This window comes from Aythya fuligula, chromosome Z, assembly GCF_009819795.1.
Source record: "Aythya fuligula isolate bAytFul2 chromosome Z, bAytFul2.pri, whole genome shotgun sequence".
NCBI classification, from domain to species: Eukaryota; Metazoa; Chordata; class Aves; order Anseriformes; family Anatidae; genus Aythya; species Aythya fuligula.
In genome coordinates this window covers 33,056,188-33,062,187 of record NC_045593.1, presented here as the reverse complement: position 1 = coordinate 33,062,187, position 6,000 = coordinate 33,056,188, and positions in this window count along the sequence as shown.

The window sequence follows — 6,000 nt, the reverse complement described above, 5'->3', positions numbered from 1 at the left end:
TAGTTCTAATCACATTTTCTAGTTCAAGGGGGGCTTTTATCCCTAGCAGTCATGTATGGAAGTCTCACTGTGCTAGGCATTATGCATAGGCTAACATTCACAAATGATGCTCTACCTAGATAAGACCATCTGAAAGACTCTATCCAGGGAAGGATTTTCCAGTGTCAAATGCAAGCACAACTTTAGTGAGAATGAGAGCAGAAAACGGATTTTACCCTTTGTGCTTAATGTTTCCACTAAACCCCTATTATTTTCAGCTTCAGTTTGCTCTTACAGTTCAAATACTTTGCCACAGAGGAATCAAATTTATGTATGATTCATTTGGAGACTGAAAGACATTCTGGAATTTCTGGATAGTACTATATTCTAAATCCAACAATGGAAAGATGAAAACAAAATATTACATCTTGGTTTATCAAAGTTACTTGAAATACATGTAATATGGAATCCATCCTGTAATAATATATTTTCTTACGATGTATCAGATGAATAATAAATTCTGTCGAGCTCCTGTGTATGGTTTTAGATGATATGGACTAATCAGTGTGTCTTGTCAATGACATGTAATGTCAATAAGCTTTCTGGGATGTTGACATGGCTTATGCATCAGATTCTTGTTCATGCATCCACGGTTGCACACTGGAAGTGGGAAGAGTTCTTTCTTTACAGCTGTACAGATTCCAGCTTTTTCTATTTTGGCAGTTAAGTTTTATCAGTCTATAGTATTAAAAATGCATAATATTTCATTTTGACCAATCAAGTAAAATATTGCCATGGGTAAGTGAACTATTTCCAGATTTTGAATTTTACCTTTTGGAAGCGTATTCATATTTGAGATTATACTTACAGAGATAATTGTTGATAGGGAAATTTAGTGGGGAACATTGCACAAAATAAATAATTAAATAAATAATTCTTCTGAAATGCTTAATGAGTTTTAAATTTAAAGTGTTTTAAAAATATTTTTTTCTTTGGCAGATCATTATTGTATTTTTCCTATAAAACTTTGAAGCCACTCTATTGAGTATTCAAAGGCTGCACCACATCTTAAAATATTGCTTTCACAGGCAATATTTTCCCAACAGCAGTGTCACTTTAGATTTAATTTTGTTCATCCATAGGCTTTAATGTTGCTTCACTGTCATTATACTTGCCAACACCAGTACTGGCACTATATAGCTGTGCAAAACTGTATCACTTACCTAGTGTCATAGCAAATTGCTGGAAATACTGATCATTCAGATCCAGGCTGTGTAATTCATCTCATCTATCCTCTCTAAAATAAAGTTTCACTTTGACCCAAATTTCCCTTCATTGCTGATAGATCTGGTATTGCAAATCATAGACTTCTAGACTGCTGAATCATTAAAATGGGTTTGTAGGAAGGTGATTTCCATAAACAAGAAGTGGCTGTTACTTTCGTCTGAGGGTACATGCACTATTTTTTCTTCTCTTTTCCTTCTTTCTTCATCTTTCTTTTTCTTTCCCCTGTCCGTTCCCCTCCCCCCACCTCCCACCGCTATCTCTTTTTGTCTCTCGATTTTTCTTGGTCATGTGCATAAATATGTATTCTACACGTCATATTGTTATAGTTACAATTACTTATTTTATTGATAGATCCAGTTTTAGAATAAATGTGAGATAATTCCTATTCATAGTTAGTTGTGTATATATTCATTAAAGATTTCATAGAGGATTTTATACATTTTGTATGGAAATGTTGTAAGTTTCTTTTAATCTATGAGTTATTTAAGGGAAGAATAGACTTTGATCAACTCCTGCTCAGCACCACAGAAAATTTTCTTCTCCACAAATTAAGTTGTGACTCCAAGAGCATTGTAACTTTTGCATTACTTTTCATGTTAAGTACTCCATTATGTAAATAATTTAATAGATATTCTATTGTATTAAATGGAAGAGATACTGAGAATACTATTAGATATACTGGGGTAGAGTACATACTGGGTAGGCTGGGGTAGAGTTTTCAGTGCAAGTTGAAACTCCAATTTTAAGCGTTATATACAGCTTGTACCTGAAATCTGCTACAATTTCAGAGTAGTGTCCTATCTGGAGATATCTAAATATTTCTGTAATGAAAAGTATAATGAAAGTTAGAGCATAATAAACAGTTCTGCCTCCAATTATAGTTGCAAAGGACTATAAAAAGCACTAAAGTGAAGATAAATCTTAATTTAAATAGGCTATTGAAACCTAATTGAATCTTCGGAAAAAAATAAATAAATAAATAAAATTTGCTTTTCCCTTTCATTCTATCATGTTTTTTAAAAAAGAAATGTATAGAATGTATTATCAGTGATTCAGTGAAAGATAACTTTCTTTCTTTCTTTCTTTTTCTCTTTCTTTCTTTCTTTCTTTCTTTCTTTCTTTCTTTCTTTCTTTCTTTCTTTCTTTCTTTCTTTCTTTCTTTCTCTCTTTCTCTCTTTCTCTCTTTCTCTCTTTCTCTCTTTCTCTCTTTCTCTCTTTCTCTTTTCTCTCTCTTTCTCTTTCTTTCTCTCTTTCTCTCTCTCTTTCCTTTCTCTTTTTTCCTCCTTAGCTGAAATTAAGCAAGTGGTTAGCTGGAGCTAAGTATACTCAGTGAAATTACACTGAAGTGTTTTGTTCTTTAGCTAATGTTTGTTGCTCTAGTGAGATAAACAAGGAACATCAGTTCTATGAATTAAAAGAAGTGCATAAATAGTGGTTTAGGGACAGGGACACAAGGAGAAACAGCTTTTAGACTCTGAACTAGGCTCTACAGTTTAAATGCTCCAGATTTCCAGCTGATGTTGTTAAAAGTAAGTGCAATTCTTCCATATAGCATGAGACTGTTAACACATAAAAGGTCAGAATATTTAAAAAAAAAAAAGAGTATTCAGTCATATTCAGTCATAGAGGGAAAAATATTTTCTGAATAATGGGGACCCAAAGACCCATTTAGCATCTTGATTAAAAGGAAAAAAAAAAAAAAAAAAAAAAAAAAGAGACAGTAAAGAACAGCTTGTACATCTTATAGTGTACTATTTTTATAAACTCTTTTTATTTAACAGAAACACTACCAAATGCAAGTAGCATTATTAACATTTGTAAAGTACATACACTTGGAGACATGGTTGTATATTTATAATAGAGTGTAGTTATTATAATAAATATGAACCTCAAAAAAATGGTATTTTTTTTTCTTATCACAATATCCAATCATATTCTCTGATCTATAGTCCTTCGCCTAAGAAAATGCCATTATGACTTGTGGGACTTCCAACTCTTGCATGTGTGTCTACTCCTTTTTATACAAGGGAACTCACAATCAAAATGAAAGGGTATTTCAACAAGGGTATTTAGGGATCTTGGAATCCAAAGACAGGAAACACCTCAATGAAATTTCTCTTATTTTCTAGGGAAACAAATTAAGGCATATGCTTGCAATTCTGTCTTAACTTTTCCCATTCCATGAGGATTTCATATATGTGTAGGGTACAGACACAAGCTTCTATTGAAAAATGGTCAGTTGTGTTTTGAATACAGGGAGAAGAAAAATACATATAGGCTTTTCTCTAGTATCTTTAACCTGTCTGCCTTAAAATATGGTCATTGGGGAAGAATATTATTAATACTGGTACTGTGTAATTGTGCATTTGAATGTTTTCCATCCTCTTTTATAATAAAGAGTTTAGCTCTGACAAGTATGAATAAGGAAGGTACAGCTACAGGGAGCTGTACCTGATAGAGCTGCATCACATAGATTAATGATGCTAAGATATCACAGTTTCAGAGCTGCATGTAGGCACTTTTTTTTTTTTTTTTTTTTTTTTTTTTTTTTTTTTTTTTAACTGGAGTTGCAGGAATTGTCCTTTTTAAATTCCATCTGTTTGCAGATTTCTGGGTCATCTTCTCAGTTCCTTGCAGGATGGTATACTCTGTCCTAGAAAAACTACTTAAGAGTAGTTTCACAAAAGATACCTTTGAGTGTTATTCCACATGTATCTTCTGTTCTTCTTTCATGAGCTTTATTTTGGGATTGGATGCTTTGACCTCTGTATGTTCACTGTGGTTATTTATATGCCTCATACTAAAGGAGAGATGTCTACATCTCTCCTTTGGAGATGTTCCACAAAAAAAAAAAAAAAAAAAAAAAAAAAAAAAAAAAAAAAGAGAGAAATGAAGTTGGTTAAAAAAAAAAAAAAAGTCTATGAGCCCACAAAGACCTAAAGATGTAAGTAAAATAAGATGTCATTTTGCATGCAAAAATTGTCTTTTGCAATTTTCTTATTTTTTTCTTTTCCTTTGTACTACCTTCATTGTCACTATTTTTAAAATATCCAACCTCAGTGTCACTCTTCACTATTACCTTAGGAAAAAGAAATAGATTATGTCCAAAAACAAGTGCTGGTGGTGTATAAAACAGAATATTTACTACTTTACCTAAAAAAAGTTGACAGAGAAATCACCTTTCAGTAGGTCCAAACAGAAGGTCTATTGGTTGTGTATAGGTACAGTACTGGTTCTAAGTTTAGCTCATTATTTTTTTCACATGACAGGTCTTTCTGATAAGATCTATCACACATTGAAGCTTGGAGATTGATTGACTGATTGATTATGTACTGAAAGGATATATTTTTTATTTTAAAGTTATTGTTTAGAACATTTTATTTTTCTCATTTACTTTGTGATTTTTCATCCCCATGGATTTTTTCAGAGTTCCTCTCACACAAACACATTGATAACAATTTATAACGTTGAATATAATCCAGTTTTCACAAAGTTAGAACAGCACAGTGTAATGCTGGGGATACAGGATAGGTGCTTCATTCAGTCTGCACATAAATAATGGTGAAGTGATCTCTGAATTTACTTATTGCATTAAATTTTGGTATTTGTGAAAGGTAATATATATATATCAATATATAAACTGCAGAATTTATTCCTGTGAAGAAATTTGCAATGAAATGTAGGAATAAGACATGAATTAATGTCCTGAAAAATCTAAGTAAAAAAAAAAAAAAAAAAAGAGAGAGAGAGACTGAAGATCAAAGGAACATAGGAATGAAAGATATGTAATTTCAATTTGATGTGAAGTGTTAAATGTTGGAAAACAGTTGAATATTCTACTGCGTTTGACGTTGTTTTACTATAAAGATAAAATCAGAAATTTTACATTAATAAAGAAGACATTAGTGATGCTATATTTAGTTATAAATTAAAGCAACACACAAGCTATCTGTCAAAGGGGAAAACACCCTTGGGATAAAATATTTCTCTCTCACTGTGTTGCATTGTGTCTTAATAAAGGTGTGTTCTACAATAGATACAATCTTCACTCACGCCCTTTTTTATTTTATATCTTCTCTCCTTTCTTTTTTTTTTTTTAGATTTTTTTTTCTTGGGGGTGGGGAGGGAAATTTTCCTTTTGTATTATTCAGTTTGTTTTTCTGAATACTTAATCTCCAAATTCAAAACAGGTCAAATTTAGCTGTGCCAAATCTTAAAGACAAACCGGCAATGCTCAATGCCGGGTGTATCAGGAGCTCTCCACCGCCTATATTTAAGGGTAATGCTTTAGTTAGTAGGCTAAATCCCGGAGCTAAAACTACGTGCGAGCTGACCACGCTGTCTCGTTTACTAGGGGCAGTTCCTACGTAGCCTCTTTTCGGGGCGGAGGCAGGGTGCTCCCCCTGACCTGCTGCCGTGCGGCGCCGGCGGGGCGAGCCCGGACAGCTGCGGCCGAGGCTGTGGAGACCCCCGGCCGCCCCGCGTCGTCCACCGCGCTGTGGGGGCTGCGCTCTCTGCTGCGGGCGGGCGGAGCCCTCCGCTGAACACCCGGGAGGGAGATTTCTTCTGGCAGCCGCAGGGGCCTCTGGCTGCGCTGAGCGTCTGCAGAGCCTTAGGCCCGTGAGGTGCCTCTCTGGGTTCTGGTGCTGGAACCTTGGCATGAGGAGGAGGTTACGGCTCAGTGGTGGCAGAGGAGCAGGGTGCCAGCAAGCTGGAACTGTGCAGCTAACGGCT